Source organism: Gossypium raimondii, chromosome 7 (assembly GCF_025698545.1).
Source record: "Gossypium raimondii isolate GPD5lz chromosome 7, ASM2569854v1, whole genome shotgun sequence".
In the NCBI taxonomy this organism is placed as follows: domain Eukaryota; kingdom Viridiplantae; phylum Streptophyta; class Magnoliopsida; order Malvales; family Malvaceae; genus Gossypium; species Gossypium raimondii.
In genome coordinates this window covers 30104622-30126397 of record NC_068571.1, presented here as the reverse complement: position 1 = coordinate 30126397, position 21776 = coordinate 30104622, and the positions used below count along the sequence as shown (strand labels likewise).

Genomic DNA, 21776 nt, shown 5'->3' with positions numbered 1-21776 from the left:
TGTGCTCCATAATTTGACCCTAATTCAAGTCATTCCAAGACTAAAACACACCTAACCATCCATCCCATTTGTGCACACACTCAATTTACCTTATCATCATTCAAACACTTATAAACATCCTATTTCATCTAAACAAAATGCCATTCAAAGGCACCACATTCATATAAAAACATCAAAGATCAAATAAAAAAAAGATGCAAAAATTGAAAATAAGGGTCACACGGCCGTGTCCCAGCCCGTGTCTCCACTCGTGTGACTCTCTAACTTGCTACACACGGTCGTGTCGTAGGCCGTGTGTTAGGTCGTGTAACTCACTAACTTAAAACATTAAGAATTTATGAATGACACATAACTGTCTACCCAGGCCGCGTGCTCCATAATTTGACCCTACTTCAAGCCATTTAGAGACCAAAACACACCTAACCATCCATCCCATTTGTACACACATTCAATTGACCTTAGCATCATTCAAACACTTATAAAAATCCTATTTCATCTAACCAAAATGCCATTCAAAGTCACCACATTCATATTAAAACATCAATGATCAAATCAAAGAAATATAGCCACATTTCAAGCATAGAACCTACTTCATTTATCTACCAAATGATATCACATATGACCATTGACATGCCATCACAAACATACCAACATAGACCATATATTCCAAGTACCTAAAACTGGTCAAAATAACCATTCCAAAACATGCCATCATACCATATACTAACTAGAACCTATGAAGTACACAGGACGATTCATTCACCCATGTTTGCAACTATTATTCATGCCAACATTTACCTTATTAACCACAACAAGCTTGACACAACTCAAGACAAGCAAATTTCACCTGCATAATCTTTCAACCCTATTACATGTCATTTGTAACCATTAACAAAAATAACAATAAATACAAATATGTTAAATAGATAGTGTGACGATACTAAAAACGAAATTCCAACCTGCTGAGCTTCCCGATAATCTACAAGACAGAGAAAATTATTATGTAAGAATTTAATGCTTAGTAAATTCGTATAGGCAAAAATTAACTTACCAATCATATTAAATTAAACAACCAAACCTACTCTCATCAAGTCGTATGTCAAACTCCCTTCCCTATACACATCACCTCATAAGGTTAGTAAATATATCATTACATATAAATTCCAAGTAACTCATGGCATATACATGATACATATTTAGGCTTCATTCATAATCCATCACCTATACATATGACCTTTACACATACTTTCCATTGAAATCATATGGTTAATATATAGTAAGTAAACAATACATCTATAAAACAAAACATATATTAAGAAATAGATTCCATTCATATTTCATCCATCACTCAATAAATTATCAACCATTCTTATATTGTATATGCATATTCACCTTTTCCTGTCATATAAACATTAGTAACATTAAATTTTCATACATGCCTTTCCATTAACCTTTACTTACCTGTTGAACCATATAGAATAACATTGGATACTCAGGAATGCTCACGCATAGTGTGCCTCTTCATGTAACCGTAACATTTTCTTTCCCTTAGTTCTCATACGAGCTGTGAAATGGGTCTGTTCACACGAGCTATGGGTCAGAATGTTAGCTACAGGATGCTGCTTACATGAGCTATGGAGTATCCGCAGCAAATGCAAGACCTCATTCATTGGCAAGACATTCAAGACCAGCATCCGAAACAATATAACCCTGATGATAAGTCATTTGTACCCTAATTATTCACAAGGTTCAAACGAGACTTTTACATCTCAAATCCTTTAGTTAAATTTCATTATAACTTTTCTGTATACCATCATGAATTTCACATTTATAAATTACAACTTTAAATCAACTAACCTTCTTACAATATCCATAATATCAATTATCAAATCAAGATCATAATTCACTTAACTATACATAGTAACTCATTTAAAACATCATATAAAAATAATTTAACTCTATACGAACTTACCTGTGTCAAAAATATGTTCTAACGTGATCCAACGCCTAATAAGCTATTTTGGTTTATCAGCAATTAGTATCCGTTTGAGTTGTTTCTTGGTCTAAATAAATATTTTTATTAAATTAACTCCATTCCAGCATTTTAAATAATTAATTTAACATTTAACCCTTCATAATAAAAATTTACAAAATTGCCCTCAAATTTTACCTTTTATGCAATTTAGTCCTTAAACCTTAAACTTGAAATTTCACCATTGTTAACCATAAATCATGCTAGCTGATTTTTACCGAATCTTATAACAGCCCATATTTATCCACAATTTACAATAATTTCCTTGAATTTTACCATTTTCATAAATCAGTCCCTAAACTTGAAAATAGTCAAAAATTACTTAACAAAATACTTATATTTAACAGCCAAGCTTAATAATCTATAATAAAATTTCAAGAACATCAAAAATTCATCCATGGTAAAATTCTAATCATTTAAAAATTTAAAAAATTTACCCCCCGAGTTAGCTAGATTAAGCTAATACGAGCTCAAAAGCATAAAAATTACTAAAAACGGGACAATTTCACTTACATGCACCTTAATATCGCTTGGTCGAATGTTCTTTATGCTTCACCATGGCTATACAGGTTCAAAAAAAAAAAAAGGGAAGAATATGATAGTAATATATTTTGTCATCTTTTATTTTAATTACTAATTTATCAAATTACAAAATTAACCATTAAAAATAATTAAAATTTCACTAAAAACCATACCACATCCGTCCACTATATTTAAGCTTGGAAAATTTACCAATTTAAACCCTTAATCCTTGTGTTAATCAACTTAATTCAAATAAACCTATAGTGATTAACTTTTGCACATTTTCCAATAATTTTCACGTAATTAAATGTTTAAACGTTAAAATTTCTTAACCAAATTTTAGTATGACCTTAATAACAGTCCGTAAATATTTTATAAATATTTACAGCTCGATTTATAGAAACGAGGTCCCGATGCCTCATTTTCTATAACCACTTGACTTTATGGACATACCACTTGAACCTAATTATTCTTTAATTTAATATAAATCATTAAATCAAATTTTTATTATTGCACTATATTTGACTCGTAAATATTAAGTAATAATATTTACGGACTTACTCGTCGAATTTGTGTCCCCAAAACCACTATTTCAGACACCACTAAAAATCAGGTTGTTACAAACATTGTGTCTAGACTTTGAATGTTCACACGGCCTGGCCACACGACCATGTGACCCCTGTTAAAAAATTTTCAAGTTTTGTCTTAATTTTCTAATTTGATTCGATTTGATCCCAGATGTTTCCAAACTATTGTTAAGGCCCATAGACTCGATTTAAGGCCTTAAGCGTATGTTTACTATAATTCAATTATGTTATTGAATGTTAATAATTAAATTACATGATTGTTTCTCTTGTAAGATAAATGCTCCATTTTGTATGGTAAAACTCCGTAACTCTGTGAAATGGCTTCAACAAAAGGTAAGTTAATATGTATTTGTAATACCCGATTTTAGCCCGGGTAAAAGACCCAAAATGAAGAGAGGCCCGAATACAATGGCCCAAAATAGATGAAGAAACCCTAGGGTTTCTAAGGATTAACAGCGCCGTAACCATGTCCTCCACGCGAACCGGATCTCCGCGGATCTTCACCTGCACAGCAAATAAACGCAAAAAAAGGAAACAAGATCAAAGATTGGAAATCAAGAAGAAAATCAAACAGATTTTTTTCCCTTTATATTTTATTATTATGGCTATAAAAGGGCCATCGATAATAGTCTTAATAAGAGTCTTAGAATGTCGTGCCGTAACGCATTGGGTGTGACATTTTCTTTCTCCGAAATGATAAGAGTCTTAATAAGTAACGTTTTTTAAGTTTTTATCATATTTTTAAATTTTCGACATTAAGACACTAATTAATTAACTAGGTACCAATTTTGGGCGATACGAGGGTGCTAATCCTTCCTCGTACGTAACCGACTCCCGGATCCATTTTTCTAAGACTCGTAGACCAAAGCTATTTTTTAGGTGATCCAATCACACCTCAATAAAAGATTGGTGGCAACTCCCAATTTTTGTTTTTTAAAATCGACAACTAATTTTTTTTTAAAAATAAAAAGAATGGTTTCGACAGCTTGGCGACTCCACTGGGGACTTTTTTTCAAAAAAAAAGAGAGTCGAGCCACAAAGTTGATTAATTTTTGTCTTATGGTCGAGAAAATATTTTTTTTAAATTCATGAGATCCTTTTGCATTCATTATTTTCTTGCTTGATTGATTTAAATATTATTTGCATTACACATTACATGAGTCGAATGATTTTACCCTTCTAAGTGGGAGTGAGAAACTATTCCTTCGTGAGGTTTTCACCTCCGTATAGGATAGTGGATCGCTTTCTGAGTACATCTATACCTATGCCTTCGTGAGATTTTCATCTCCGTATAGTCATAGGGAAAATGTATTCCCCTGAATCGAACTTGATCTAAATGAGACTATAATGGGTGAAGATCGAGGAATCTGCTGGTTCGGGTACCTTTTCCTAGAAGCCGAACTTCATATAGTGAAACTTAGGAATCCACCTTAGGTAGAACTATAGTGAACCCTAGTACATATCTGATTAGGTGTTTTACTATTTCTTGATTATATTTTATGTTGTTATATGACACTGACTTTTTGTGTTTTATTTTCATTGCATGACATGACATTTCATTTCCTCATAAAAGGCGCCGGTTCATATTCAGTTGCTAGATAGAAAGCTTATCATGAAAAAAGGGTTTCTTGATAAAATAGAGGATAATGCGACTGTCCGAACTTGGTCTGAAACAATGCAGCAAGAAAAGGGTGATAGTTTGGCTGACGGGTATGTATCGAAATTATGGGACTTTACGCACATCAGTGTAACTTAAAATAATTTGCAAGAATTGAAGGAAATCTGGGATCAGTGGAATGATGAGGTTAGACAGCTATTTTATAATAATTATGGGGATTTTCCTTATTTACTTGATGTGAAGGTAGACAAGCCTTTGTTCCGAGTCCTCACCTAGTTTTGGAATCCTGCTTACAGCTGCTTTACATTTGGGAAGGTCGATTTGGTGCCTACGATAGAAGAATATGTGGCTTTACTCCGATGTTCAAATTTTCAAGTAGACAGGGTCTACTCGAGAGCGGTAAATGTGCCAACCTTTTCAAAGAACCTGATGAGTATAACAGGGATGAGGGAGCAGTGGGTTGCTACATGGGTTAAGCAAAAGGGGGATAGTAAGTGCGTTCCTTGGAGAAGTTTGAAAGATGCAATTCTAACACACCCAGACATAAGAAAGAGGTTAGATGTCTTTGCTTTAAGTATACACGGCTTGGTTGTCTTCCCTAAAGCTTTGGGGCATGTGGATGAAGCAGTCACTGATTTATTCAACCGGCTTGATAAGAAGGTTACACCGATTCCAGCAATTTTGGCAGAAACTTTTAGGTCACTGAGTGCATACCGAACGACGGGTGAAGGTAGATTTATTGGATGTGCACAACTTCTACTCGCATGGTTTCACAGTCACTTTTGGAAGGTGGATAAGGTTTCGTATCGGGTTTTCTCTAAAAATTATTTACCACTAAAGGAGATAGTAGCTACGCGGAGGAGAGACGACATTTCGGAGGAGAAGTGGATGGCAATTCTTCAAAATCTTCAGGAGGAGGACGTTGAGTGGAGAGCTCCTTGGTTGCTTCCAGATGAGATCCTGTATAGATGTGGTAATTTTGATTGGGTTCTTTTGCTTGGTATTTGGGGAGCTGTTGGATATGCCTCATTATTGGTGCTAAGGCAATATAGGTCAAGGCAATTTATACCTGCGACCCAAGGGATAGCTGATTGTGAATTTTCGTACAGAGATGATGGTTATAGAAAGAAGATTCAAGAGATATCTAGTGCGTGGAAATAGACTCGCCGAATGAAGAGGTTAACTGTGGGTCCAATGACAACTCCTGAGTATCATGAATGGTGGGTTAGGAGGATTAACGATAATACACCTAAGTTAAATCAGGAAAATAGCTAGTCAATAGAGGAATCTTTGCGAGTCGTCCCTTCTGAGTTGGAAATTATGAGACAGGATTTTGAAAGAAGAAATGCGGATTTAGAAAAGAAGATAGAACAGATGGAGGAAGAAAAGGCGAACTTGAGATTGGACATAGACGTTCAGAAGCTTGAAACTGAGAAATTAAAGAAGGAGAAAAACAAGGCTGAGGAGGAGCTGGGTAGTCTGAAGACGGATTATAAAAAGTTACGTCACAATGAGAACTGCTTGGTGGGAAAACTTGAATAATGTATGCAGCGAAATTGAGAAGAAAAGGACAAAGCCGATAGATGGGAGCAGAAATTCCAAGAGATGTAGAGGCGAAACGAGGCTTTAGAAAAGAGTTTGTCAGAAAGCCAAAAGGAAAAGGGCGAGTGAAGGATAGGGTGATCGTGTTGGAAGGATGTCTTCGTCAATATCAAAATCGAAATCTCGCGATAGAGTTGAAAGCAAGCTTGAGCAAGATTGAAGAAATGAAGAAAAGAATCGAAGAGCTAGAAACGGCGCTACAAAATTGTGAGATCTAGATCAAGTACTTGAAAGCAAATGAAAGTCGTAATAATGAACAGCTCCACTACTTTCAGAGTCAAGTTAGGAGCAGAGATTATCTTATGGAGGAAGTTGTGGTCCAGATTCGAGAAGTAGCTTATCATATACAGACTTTGGCAGCACAGGTTGACATGCTGAGTGTGAAGTATGAATTAGAATCGTATCGGGGGCAAGAATTATCTTTGTTACTTAGAAAGATTAGAGTTCTAGGTACAAGGGCAAAGTCTTATTTGTAATTCACTTTATGTAAAGGAATTTAATTTCTAGTAAAGTTTTCTTAAATGGAATTGAATCAAAATTGACGCCTTTTTGCATTCATTTCATGCATTGCATTGCTTCATATGCATTAAAAAATACATCAAAAGATTCTAATTAATTTAAATCACTCTTCAGTTAATCTGGAAACCAATCAACCTACCAAACACCACTACGGTACTCGTTCAAAAACTAAAGACATGGATCAAAGGCTAGAACAGTTCCAGAAGGAAATGCAAGATCAGCTTCAACAACAAATGAATGAGCAGCTTGAGAAGATTCAACAAAAAATGATCGATAAAATGATGGAATCTCAGGGGAGTATGATGGCCAAGTTGACTCAGTTGTTGACTGGAGGAGTTGATAAAGGGAAGGGCTCTGTGCTCAATATTGAAAAAAGAGATAGCGAAGGACCTGTTTATCCCCCAAGCCTTACCCCTGGGGGTATGGGGTCCATTAAGGCTTTGTATATTACTACACGATGCAAGGGGTATACTCTGCCAGGAGTCTTGATTGACAATGGATCAGCGTTGAACGTGTTGCCATTATCTACGCTTAATAGGCTTCCCATAGATAGCTCGCACATGAAGACATGCCTAAATATAGTAAGGGCATTTGACGGTACAGAAAGGAAGGTCATGAGAAGAATTGAAATACCCCTATTGATTGGTCCAACAGTTTACGAGGTGGATTTCCTTGTGATGGACATTAAACCCTCCTACAATTGCTTATTAGGGAGACCATTGATACATTTGGTGGGGGTTGTACCTTCTTCATTACATCAGAAGTTGAAGTTGGTGACAGAAGGTCGGCTGGTGACAATAAACGCCGAAGAGGATATTATAGCGGTTGTATCCAACGAGGCGCCGTATGTGGAGACCAATGACGAATTGGTAGAATACTCTTTTCGATCTCTGGAGTTTGTAAATGCAACATTTGTTCCTGAAGGGAGCAAAATTCTGGTACTTAAAATATCCAGAACTACAGAGATGGTTTTGCAATTGTTGGTAGGAAAAGGCGTTTTACCCAGAAGAGGATTAGGGAAATACCTGCAAGGGGGAATTGGGGTCCCAACACTAAAAGAGAAACAAGACAGCTTTGGTTTAGGGTACAAGCCAGATAGAGGGCCGAGAAGAAAGGAGCTGGAAAGGAGGCAAGAAAGAATAAATGCGCGTCTAAATGGGGAGGAAATCAAATGGGATCCAATGATCATTCCTCACATATCCAAAACCTTCGTATCCGGAGGGACCATTCATTCTGAGAGAAGGGTACTGATTCCAGACCATTCATTCTGAGAGAAGGGTACTGATTGAAGAAAGCATTGAAGAGACGTTGGAAAATGTGCACATCAGTGTCATATATGAGAAGGCCAATGATGAAGGGAGCATGTTAGATATCTACCCTTTTGAATCTGGGAGTGTTCTAGATAATTGGACTGCGGAAGAAATACCTGAAGTATTTAGAACTCTCTCAGAGTAATGTTCAGAACAAACTTGTTATCTTAGCCTAGAAATAATAAGAACTCCTTTGTGAAAAAGGCTTAAGTTTAGATATCATTATTTTAATAAAATACATCTTTACAATTGTTTCAAGCAAATATTCTTTTATTCTTTCCATATAAGTAAATAGATTAATTATTTTTTCATAATCATATTGCACAAATAATGGTACATAAATTCATACATTCTTTTGTAACCATATTAGGTCCTTGTATATCAATGACGTGAATGACGCTGCTACAAACTCAGAGTTTCCTTTTGAACGAAACATGTGTTTAGAGGGATTGCATGACTTTGAAGGTAATGTAGATTGTGGTTTATCCTTGGACTTGTTGAGGATGGTAGAACAGGAAGAGAAACAGATCCTGTCTCACAAGGAAACAATAGAAATTGTAAGCTTAGAATAAGGAAAAGAGGTGAAAATTGAAACAGAGATTTTCGCAAAGACAAGACGAGACCTTGTCGAATTACTCCAGGAATTCAAAGATGTCTTTGCATGGTCATACCAAGATATGCCTGGATTGAGCACGGACATTGTATTGCATTGTTTACCTATAAGGGAAGATTGTAAGCCAGTTTAGCAGAAGCTCAGAAGAATGAGACCTGATATTGTGCTTAAGATAAAAGAGGAGGTCAAAAAGTAGTTTGATGTTGGGTTTTTGCAGGAGATCAAATATTCTGAATGGGTAGCCAACATCATTCCAGTCCTTAAAAAAGATGGAAAAGTACGAATGTGCGTGGATTACAGAGATTTGAACAAAGCAAGCCCGAAGGATAATTTCCCATTGCCACATATTGATACTTTGGTGGATAATACAGCGGGATATTCACTCTTTTCTTTCATGGATGGTTTCTCAAGATATAATCAGATAAAGATACATCCTGAAGATATGAGAAAGACTACATTCATTACTTTGTGGGGAACATTTTGCTATAAAGTGATGCCATTCGGATTAAAGAATACGGGTGCAACATATCAAAGAGTCATGGTAGCCTTGTTCCATGACATGATGCACAAGGAGATTGAGGTTTATGTCGATGATATGATAGACAAATCTAGAATAGAGGAGGAACATGTACAGGTTCTAAGAAAATTGTTCTTAAGACTAAAGAAGTTTCAGCTCAAACTCAATCCGACAAAATGCACTTTTAGAGCTAGGTCAGGAAAGTTGTTGGGCTTCATGGTTAGTGAAAAAGGAATTGAAATTGACCCAGATAAAGTCAAGGCAATACGAGATTTACTGCCACCACATACTCAGAAAGAAGTTCGAGGTTTCTTAGGAAGACTAAATTATATTGCTCGGTTCATTTCACAGTTGACCGAGAAATGTGACCCTATATTTCGTCTTCTAAAGAAACATAATCCAAGGGTTTGGAATAAAGAATGCCAGGAAGCTTTTGAACAGATAAAGCAGTACCTATCCAATACTCTAGTTCTGTCACCACCTAGCCCAGATAGACCCTTGATTTTGTATTTAACGGTGTTCGACTATTCCATGGGATGTGTGTTGGGTCAACATGATGCGACTGGAAAGAAGGAAAAGGCGATATACTATCTCAGTAATAAATTCACTGACTGCGAGATGAGATATTCGTCTATTGAAAAATTATGTTGTGCCTTGATTTGGGTGACAAAGAGGTTGAGGCAATACTTACTCTATCATACGACTTGGTTAATTTCAAAATTAGACCCTTTAAAGTATATGATGGAGTCCACAATGCTGAATGGGAGAATGGTTAGATGGCAAATCTTACTCTCCGAATTTGATATGGTATATGTAAGTTAGAAGGCCATCAAAAGGAGTGCAATAGCAGATTTCTTGGCTAGCAGAGCTTTAGAAGACTATGAGCCCCTGGACTTTGACTTCCCGAATGATGACTTGATGTATATAGAAAATTCTGATGAGGATTTTCAAGAAAATCATTCTTGGAGGATGAACTTTGACGGAGCTTCAAATGCGTTGGGCAATGGGATTGGGGCAATCCTAGTATCTCCAAACGGGGATCATCATCCTTTCACCAGTAAGTTAGACTTTGATTTCACCAATAACATGGCTGAATATGAAGCTTGCATCATGGGTATCCGAGCAGCCATAGAACGAAAAATCAAGACACTAGAAGTATATGGGGACTCGGCATTGGTAATATACCAGCTAAAAGGAGAATGGGAAACGAGAGATCCAAAGTTAATCTGTTATCGGAGATTGGTTCTGGATTTCATTGAAGAGTTTCAAAATATCACTTTCTGGTATCTCCCATGTGAAGAAAATCAAATGGCTGATGCTCTGGCTACACTAGCCTCCATGATTAAAGTGAATAAATTAGAAGACATGAAGCCCATTCAAATCAATATTTATGAGATCCCAGCCCATTGCTATAGCATTGAAGAGGTGGAGAATGATAATTGCCCTTGGTACCAAGACATATTGCAATACGTGAAGGATCGCAAATATCCTAATCAGGCAATGGAGAATGATAAGAGGACATTGAGGAGACTAGCTATTGACTATGTCTTAGATGGAGAGATTCTATACAAGAGGGGAAAGGATCGAGTACTGTTGAGATGCGTGGATGTTGTAGAGGCTAAGGAAATCTTAGAAGAAGTCCATGAGGGTGTTTGTGGAACACACGCCAATGGATTCACCATGGCTAGACAGATCATGAGATTCAGATATTATTGGTCCACTATGGAAAGAGATTGCATCAATTATGCCAAGAAGTGTCATAAATGCCAAATTTATGGGGATAAAATGCATGCACCTCCTGCACCTCTTCACGTTATGACCTCTCCATGGCCTTTCTCCATGTGGGGTATGGATGTCATTAGACCAATATCACCGAAGGCTTCTAATGGGCATCGTTTCATTTTTGTAGTTATTGATTATTTCACTAAGTGGGTAGAAGCAGCCTCGTATGCGAATGTCACGAAGTTAGCAGTTAGTAAGTTTTTGAAGAAAGAGATTATATGTCGATATGGAATGCCTAAAAGGATCATATCTGACAATGCGCTGAATTTGAACAACAGCGCAATAGCAGAAGTCTGCAATCAGTTCAATATTAGACACCATAATTCAACACCATATCGCCCAAAAATGAACGGTGCAGTGGAGGCGGCCAACAAAAACATCAAGAAGATTGTGGGGAAAATGGCTGAAACTTATAAGGACTGGCATGAGAAGATTCTATTCGCTCTTCTTGCTTATCGAACATCTATCAGAACTTCTACTAGAGCAATGCCTTTTTCTATGGTTTATGGGATGGAGGTAGTTTTACCTATTGAGGTTGAAATTCATTCTCTCCGGGTATTAGCTGAACTAAAACTAGATGAGGCCGAATGGATCCAATCTCGGCATAATCAGTTGAATCTGATAGAAGAGAAAATACTAAAAGCTATTCGTCACGGTAAAATGTACCAGAAGCGAATGATGCGAGCTTATAATAAGAAGGTTCGTCCTAGAGAATTTCATGAGGGGGACTTGGTGTTGAAAAAGATTCTCCCTTTGCAGAAAGATTTTAGAGGAAAATGGATGCCAAATTGGGAAGGACCTTATGTTGTAAAAAAGGCTTTTTTCGGAGGAGCTTTAATTTTGAGTGAGATGGATGGTAAAAATTTGTCGAATCCTGTAAACTCAGATTCCGTCAAGAAATATTTCACCTGAAAAGTGGGGTGGGATCAAAGTGAAAACTCTCAAAGGGCGTTTTAAAAAAAATAGAGAGGCCAAGGTGAGAACCCGCAAAGGACGCCTTGAGACCAAAGGGGATTTGAGTTGAAAACCCGAAAAGGGCAGCCCAAACATTGATCAGATTGGGGCATGTGGTGATCTTGATATACCCAAATCAACAGGAAAATGATATGCTACATCTTGGGGCATCGACAAAGTACTGTGGATCTCCTAAACACATGTTAAATTTAAAACGATTCTTAATTTGCACAGAGAAGTTCAAGCTGTGATATCGAAGGCACCTAGCCTTCATATTACTTATACAGAATTTGTTTGTTCTTGTAATACTTTATTCTTCATTGTTCTTGAGTATCTTTTTCTTTTCAAGACACTTGCTATCAATAAATTCGTTTTCTACTTTTCAAGTTATGCCCTAGTCATTATTTTTGAAAACATGTCGCATTAGAATAATGATTGATGGACTAATAAACTTTCACAAAAGAAGTTTTTCATATTACTCCGGGAATTTCTAAATAATTTAGCAACCTGAAACAGGACTATTGTCTAGAACGCACCAAGTTTAAAAGTTTAAAAGCCTAAGAAGGGAAAAGTCTAAATTAAGACTGCTTTTTTGGATTTGGTTGTCTAAATATCGAATGAGATGGCAAGAAGTCTTGATTGGTGACAAAGCTTCAATCACCAAGGAGTAGGAAGAAGTCCCCTATGGAAAGAGAACTCTTCATTTGTGCATTTGGTATGACCCCCTGGGAATGGTGTAAAAGAGTTTCATGATCTGCATCCTTGAATTGTGATAGGATAAGATTGAGGAAAAGCCATATATTTCTACCCTTGGATTACAGTGGGAGAAAATGATAACGAATTTTATATCCCAGTGGTTGAATCTAGAGGATTACAGTGGGGGAAATCTGTGGGTATTTCTTTGGAAATACCAGTCGAATAAAATGGCGTTTTGACGTGTCGACGTTAAAGCCTTAATGAACAGCGAGCAATGAAAACCTAAGCATTAAAAAGAATCATTCTTAAAAAAAAACTCGGCATTCACGCAAACATCAGTCATACATGTCTAGTTAGGAGTATTTGATTCATCCTGATCATGACATCCTAATCTCTAGGCATAATTAGGTTCATAAAATGCATTATACAGGTCATGTTCCCTAGAGAACAGATCAGTGAAAATAGCAGATCTTGCCTTCCTGTACTGGCAGTGAAGCAGATCAAAGACACCAGCCTTGTCTCCTTGAGCAGCAGTGGAGTAGGTTGAAAATAGCAGATCCTGTCTTCCTATATTGGTAGGAAATGGATCGAAGATCTTGTCTTCATGTATTGGCGTGAAGTAGATCGAAGATAGTAGATCTTGTCTTCCCATACTGGTGGCGAAGTAGATCGAAGAAAGCAGATCTTGTCTTCATGATTCGGCATGAAGTAGATCAAAGGTAGTAGATCTTGTCTTCCCGTACTGGTGGCGAAGTAGATCGAAGAAAGCAGTCTTGTCTTCATGTATCGGCATGAAGTAGATCAAAGGTAGCAGATCTTGTCTTCACGTATTGGCGTGAAGTAGATCGAAGATAACAGATCTTGTCTTCATGTATTGGCACGAAGTAGATCAAAGATAGCAGATCTTATTTTCCCACACTGGTGGTGAAGTAGATCGAAGATCGCATCAAGTCTTATCTCCCTGAAGTTGCAGTGGAGCAGACTAAAGATAGCAAATTTTGAGAAGCTACAAGGTGTAAATCCTATCTCCCTGAAGTTGCAGAGGAGTGAATCGAAGCATCAATTCCTATACTTCTGAAGACGCAGAAGAAAAGTACCAAGGTCCAGCACGACCAGACCAAATCGGACATTTTTAAGTCTTTTCTCCTTCCCTGTTACACGATAACGAGAAAAGAGGGGTAGCTGTAATACCCGATTTTAACCCGGGTAAAAGGCCCAAAAGATAAACGGGTCTGTAAGACCCAAAATGAACAGAGGCCCGAATACAGTGGCCCAAAATAGATGAAGAAACCCTAGGGTTTCTAAGGATTAACAGCGCCACAACCATGTCCTCCACGCGAACTGGATCTCCGCGGATTTTCACCTGCACAGCAAATAAACACAAAAAAAAGGAAACAAGATCAAAGATTGCAAATCAAGAAGAAAATCAAACAAAATTTTTTTCCCTTTATATTTTTATTATTATGGCTATAAAAGGGCCATCGATATACTGTAACAGGGGGATTCGAGAAATCAATAAAAACAAGGCATTATTTCACACAAATCGATCGAAAACGCAAAGGTTGATATATATTTTTTGTTTCTGTTATTTATTTTCTTATTTCTTTTATACTGATAAAATAAAAGGAAAAGGTAAACAAGTTTACCTTCATGTAGGTCTGTCACGCCGTGAGACGGCCGAGGGAGCCACCCCCGAGGATCGGTGGCCGGAAACCGAAAGGTTTCTCGATTTCTTTGAGGCTTGTTGTTGATATTTTGAAGGATTTGAACCCAGATTTGAACCTAGATCGTCGGCCGGCGCGGTGGCCGATGACTGGGCCCTGACTGGATGACTAAGTGGGGAGAGTTTTTTTGAAAAGGATTTTGTTTTTTTTAAATGGGATTTAAAATGAGTTTTTTGGAAAGATAGGGGGATTTTATAGGGTACCAAAACAGTACCGTTTTGGAAAGCCCCCAGACGCCCAAAACGGCGTCGTTTTGGGGATGCCGACCCGAATCCGATCCGACCCGGCCAACGATCCGCGTGTTTTTGAGCGGAGGGGTAAATTGCGCTTTTAGCCCCTCCTCCTTTTAATGGTTTTACAATTAAGTTTATTTTAATTTTTTAAAATTCGCCTCTAATTTATTTTAAATTTCAATTTGGTTCCTGCTTGAACGACGCCGTTTAGAGGAGAGAGGAAAATTTCCTTTCCAGGCCCTCTGCATTGTTGGCGTGTTCAATTGGATCCTTTAAACTTCACTTATTTGCGGATTTCTCCCCTGATTTCCATTTTCAGTTCAATGTAGTCTTCTTTTCAATTTTATTTTTTTATTTTATTTTATTTTACTTTTTTAAATTAATTTCAATAATGTAATTATTATTTCTATTTTATAATTTATATGTAATTGTTTTTATATGTTCATATTTTTTTACTAATATTTTTCTCATATTTATATATATATTTATGTAGATATTATTTAATGATTTTAATCTATATATATATATATATATGTTATGTGTATACATATTTATTTTTTTAATAAGTATTCTTTTACATTTATATATATAATATATATATATATATATATATACGTATACATCTTTTTAATTTTATTTTTTGAAAATGTTTAACTACCCACTTATATTTTTAACACACATGTACATGGATTTATATTATTTTTCTTGTTTTCATAAATGCATTATGTATTTTATATATAAGTTTTTTAAACCCAAAATATTATGTGTAGGTTATGTTTACATTTTTTTCTTCAACGTACATATTTCATACCTTTTTTACGTCTTTATATATTTTTGTTTAGTTTCTTTATTTGTTTATTGATTTATGTTTACATTTATATTTTGTTCATTGGATACTTTACATGTCATTGTTGTTTTTATGCATATTAATTTCATTTATTTTTATGCCATTGTTGTATTTATTATTGCATTTTACACTTAATGTAGCATCACCTCATTTTTTTTACTCGATTTTAAAATTTTCAAAATTGAGATAACACTCGTATTTAGGATTTTAAAGGAAATTGAGCCCTAATGTATTGGGTTCCGATTTTCTTCGTTAAATCTAACGATCAAGAGTTGCACATTAATCAAAAAAATAAAATGAAAAGCTTGTTGTCGGGAATTTAATATGTTGTATCCTAACGTATTGGATGTGACGTATTGATTTCTCGAGGCAAAGATTTTTTTAAAAATGATAATAAAGGAAATATTCCAAGTTTAGGATTTTGAGGAATTGTGCCCTAACGTATTGGGCCGCGATTTCTTAAATCTTAAACAAATGAATATTCTTTTAAATTTTTTATTACACGAGTATTTTGGACTAATTCATTTTTGAGGAATTAGAATGTCGTGCCATAACGCATTGGGTGTGACATTTTCTTTCTCCGAAATGATAAGAGTCTTAATAAGTAACGTTTTTAAGTTTTTATCATATTTTTAAATTTTCGACATTAAGACACTAATTAATTAACTAGGTACCAATTTTGGGCGTTAAGAGGGTGCTAATCCTTCCTCGTACGTAACCGACTCCCGGATCCATTTTTCTAAAACTCGTAGACCAAAGCTATTTTTTAGGTGATCCAATTACACCTCAATAAAAGATTGGTGGCGACTCCCAATTTTTGTTTTTTTAAAATCGACAACTAATTTTTTTAAAAAATAAAAAGAATGGTTTCGACAGTATTTTTTTTTTAAAGTTTAAGAAATTTACCATATTACTTGTTCATGCAGTCTTTCTTTAGTTTTGTAGGATATGGAATTCGTGGTTTGTATTCTCTGACCATTGGCTTATTCTCTTTCTTGCTTTCTTCAATCTCATCATTTTTCTCAACAACTTCTAGATCCAGCTTCTTTTCAAGCTCGACTAACCCTTCTACTCTTCGAACAATTATTGCATGGACTTGCTCCTTTGGGTTGGTTTCAATGTTACTAGGTAAGCTACCTTGATGTCTCTCTAAAAACTAGTTTAGCAAGTTGTCCAATTTGATTTTCAAGCCCTTAAATTGATACTTGCTAATTTTTTAGAGTTGTCTCGATGTTCTGAAATCTAGTTTCGGACACCAAAATAAATTTAGCTAACATCTCCTCAAGGTTTGGTTTCTTTTCTTGCTGATAAGGTTGCTAAAAACCTAAAGGGGGTTGTGACCTTTGATTACCTTGAACACCCCAAGAGAAATTTTGGCGATTCCTCCATCTTGGATTATAATTATTACCATGGGGGTTATTATGAGGTCTAGAATTATTACCCATATAATTGAATTGATCATGCTCCATGCTAAACTTGAAGGGAAGACCTTCTGGATTGATCATCCCTGCTCCAGTTGCATGGCATGACATTACCGTATTCACCTATTTAGAAAAATTCAAACCATCAATTTTCTTACCAAGAGCTTCAACCTGACTTGCCAACATAGAAATTGCATCAATATGAAAAACCCCACCTGCCTTGGTAGGTTTTTTGTTATTTAATGTTCAGTGTCATCTCCTCAATAAACTCTTGAGCTGTTTCAGGTGTTTTGTTATTCAATGTTCCACCAGTTGCTACATCAATCATCTATCTAGTTGAGAGGTTTAATCCATTGTAAAAAGTTTGAACTTGGAGCCACAAAGGTAGTCCATGATGAGGACACCTTCTCAATAAATCTTTAAATATCTCCTATGTATCGTAAAGTGTCTCAATATCAATTTGAACAAAAGAAGAGATGTCATTTCTCAACTTAGTTGTTTTGGCCAGTGGTAAAATTTTCAACAAAAACTTGTCAGTCATCTGAGCCCAAGTCATGATAGATTCCCATAAAAGTGAGTTCAACCACAGTTTTTTCCTTGCTCCTCAAAGAAAATGGGAACAACCGTAAGCGTATGGCATCATCAGTAACACCATTAATCTTGAAAGTGTCACAAATCTCTAGAAAATTAGCTACATGAGCATTCAAATCTTCATCTTGTAACCCATCAAACTGAACATATTGTTGCACCATCTAAATTGTGTTAGGCTTAATCTCAAAATTGTTTACAGCAATAGTCAGTCTGGAAATACTCGATTCAATTCCAATAAGAGTGGGTTTAGCATAGTCATACACAGTCCGAGGAGCAGGATGTGCAAGAGGTTGCTGATTATTTTGATTATTTTCTATCTCCACAGTAATATCCTTTTGCTATTGATCGTCTATTAAAATCTTTTGACCTTGCCTTGCTTCTCTAACTTCTCTCTAATTTCTGTGAGCAGTTTTCTCAATCTCACTATCAAAAACTAATGGTTCCAATGGGTTTCCTCTAGTCATAAACCAAAAGAACCTGTCAAAATCAAACAAATGAAAAATTAGAATGTAAAAATTAAATTAAAAACAAAAATATTAAAATAAAAATAAAAAATAGCTAAATCAATAAAAATAAAGTTTTCCTAATATTCTAGTCTCCAATAACAACACCAAAAACTTGATGTCCACAAAACTAACTAAAAATTTGATTAAGGTAAATGCACCTATCAAATAATAGTATAGCTACGATGAGCAAAGATACTGTTCCTATGAGGACTATAAGTACTAGTAATTATTGTCTTTCTATTATTTAACCGATAAATTCAAGTGATTGATTAAAACTAAAATTAACTAAATTAATTAACTACGAACGTAAAAAAAAAATAAGAAAATAATTGATTAAACAACCAAGAAGCAAAACAAAACCCAAGAAATAATTCGCCTAGATTTCATCTATCATTATCAATCTAAATTATGCAATTTCTTTACTTAGTATCTTGATTCGTAGAAATCCCTAAATTATGCTAATATCTCTTTTGAGAGTAAAAGCCATTGACTCTAAGTTGATTAATTGAAATTTCTTTCTAATTAAAACCCCTATTATCGCATTAACTCAATCTGCAGATTCCCCTATTAGATTTTACTCTAATTCAGTAGATTTATGTCGTACTATTTCTAAGACTACATGCAACTCCACTCAATTACGCAATATCTACTCTTAAACAGGGTCTATTCCTCCTCTGATTTAAGCACATCAAATATGGGTCAGTAATCTAGAAATATCAAACCAAGAATTAAGCACACGTAATTGAGAACAAGACCTATAACACCCCAAACCCAGCCTGGACGTTATGGTCGAATCTAGTGATGTCACATTGTAGTATGTTTAAAAACCGTAACTTGGTTAAAACAATTCCCGTTTAGAATCTTTTTATTATTACTTATTAAATCTAACATCGTGTTAATTAATCATTCAAAAGCTTTCAAAACGTTTATTCTATGCGGATGCTTTTAAAATAGTTTGCGTATTCGTGAGTATTTTGTTAAAACGTTTGGTTCTTTTGAAAACTCAAGTTTTCCTAAAACTAAAGGTTATAATCTACAGCTAATAAAAAATCCCAAATTTAAGAAAAATCCATAGAGGCCATATTTACAATAAAATTCTCAAATAAAATTTAAAACTCATAATTAAGTACAAAATAGAGTCATATAGGTTGTGTGGCCACCGCTGAGTCCTCCGCCGCACCGATCTGCCCAAGCCTAGGGATTACCTGTACAAATAAATCAGAAAGGTGAGTTTACGAAAACTGAGTGCGTAATCCCCATATAGAACAAGCGGACAATATGCAGTCATAGTCTGGGCTTAAGCCCTTTCTGTACCAGATTTAGTTTCAATTAGGGCCTTAGCCCTATTCAGTACGGAAGCATCCATGCATTAAGGCCTTGGCCCATTACAGTATCAGTTATCAGTACAGTAACAGATATACAGTCACAAAATCCTACCCAACCAGCCTCTACACACCATCTCCGTCCAACCCTACACTCCTTGTGGGGATATAAACAACCCACCCATCCCTACACATCAAAAAGTACCGAATGCAGCACTAAACAGTGGTTTGTAGCTAAGCTGCTACTAAATTAGGTCCGAGACCTTTCAGTACACTTCCTCCGAACAATACCAACCCCCAACAATGCAATGCAATATACAGTAATGACATGCTATATCATAGCAACAGTGCATACAATATTCATTCATTAAATATCATCATGCTCGATAACATGTAAATATATATATCAGTCATACAGTTATTTCAGTCAATTAGGAGTCTAGTTAAGTTTATCGACCCTACAGTAGATCCACAGTCGACTTGGGCGACCCGTGCAACCTTAACAATAAAATACTGACAATGGGCCTACAAGCCCATAATGTTCACCCGTGTGGGCTCACACACCTGTGTGGCCCACACGGCCAAAATTAGCCTTGGCCGTGTAGCTCACACGGCCTAGCCCAAAAATCCCACACGCCCATGTGGTTCACCCGTATAGGCCCACACGACCCAATTTGGTCCGGCCCGTGTATCACACATGGCCCTCCTTGTCGATCACAAGCCCGTGTGGCATCAACAGCCTCACTTTTTAGCTTTTCGTCGATTTTTGTTTACAGTGTTACGATTACACACCTGCTTCAATTTTGACGTCCAAAAACTCCCGAGCACACCTATACCTAAAATCAGAAATAAACACTATATTAATCATTTAAACCATCGAATTTATCTAAATCCCAAAGCAAAGCGATCGTCTATTGAGCGATAAGTCATTACCTTATATGGAGTGGCAGGAATTCCCCGTCTTCAGAACGTTGGCGAGCGATAAACAGCCCTTCGATAAACCCCTAAACGAAAAGAATCCATATAAACACTTACCCCAAATCCTAGTTTAAAGTTAATCAAAACTAGACTTACCGGAAACACGAAGAAAACGATGCGCAAGAAGAGAAGAAAACGATGCGCAGGTAGCAAGGCGAAGGTTCGGCTACGGAAAGAATACGGAAACGTTAAGAGACTTTCTGCAAGAAGGGAAGAAACTGAAAGTTGAGAAGGAAACTAATACCACCTTATTTCACTTACCGAACAGATAGAAATGAAGGTTGCCACAAACGAACGATTGAAGCCAGGAAAAACAAAAAGAAATGCCAAGGGTGGGGGAGAGAAGAGGAATTTGGCGGTAAGGGGAGGAATGAAAATGGTAGAGATGGGGAAAGAAATCGTCAGGAAGATAGAGAGAAAACTGGCTCTCTCTTTTTTTCAAAAAGAAAAGAAAATGATCAAATTTTGGATATTTTCCCCATAATCCACTAATTTCCTCCCACTTACCCCTAAATTTGCTCTCACACTTCCCCACACCCCTCAAACACTCTTTAACCATCCACTACTTCCCCACACACCTCAAACACTCAGCATTTTACCACACCTCAAACTCCTACACGGCACAAGCAGTAAAAATAAATCCTATTTGTACAAGTAGGGGTTCGAACTTTAGACCTCTTGCTCCTTTGCTCTCCACTTAACCACCAGACCAGCAGGCCCATTCTGACATATTAACATTTAATTATAAGCCTACTGACTAGTGATAGGGCTTTGTTCAGAAAAATAAAAAAAATTTCCCAAGAAAAGGCTTAAACTTAAGACCTCTCACACACACCCAGAGCACTTAACCGCTAAAGCAGACAAATATTGGTGTCATAAATACACGGAAACAAATATACAAACTTTGGGGCGTTACAAGATCTAAGTATTTATTGTGTAAAATAAAAATCAAATGACAAAATCCATCGTAGGTTTCATCTCCCTAGGTATTTAGAAAATTAGTTCATGCTTGAAAATAAAAACATCCAAAACACAGTATAACCGAAAGAAATAAAGAAATTCATGATAATCTCCTAAGAAATCAACTGGGAATCTTCAATCTTGATGGAAATCTACTTCAGAATCAGCTTCAATGGTGTTTGTCTAGTTGTTTTCTTGAATATTCTATCTCGGCTCACTCCTATCTTCATATTTTTGCCATATATATGTCTTAGAAGGCCCCAAAAAGCCTAAAAACCACATTTTTCCGCTGTTCAAATTGCAAATTAGCGTAATCGACATGGCTTTCCACATGACTACATGGTAGCCTGTGTGGGTCACACGATCGTGTGGAATGGGTCGACCCGTGTGGTTCATATAACTTGCTCTAATTTTCTAATTTTCGCTTGTTTTTTTTTCTCCT

At 36.2% G+C, this 21776-nt stretch overlaps 1 non-coding gene across 1 annotated transcript; it reads left to right on the top strand.

Moving 5' to 3' along the window:
* Positions 1–17363: 17363 nt before the first annotated feature.
* On the top strand, positions 17364–17470 carry LOC128042638 (small nucleolar RNA R71). The gene has a single exon (XR_008198153.1). It is a non-coding gene; the product is annotated as a small nucleolar RNA R71 (small nucleolar RNA).
* The last annotated feature ends 4306 nt before the right edge of the window (positions 17471–21776 follow it).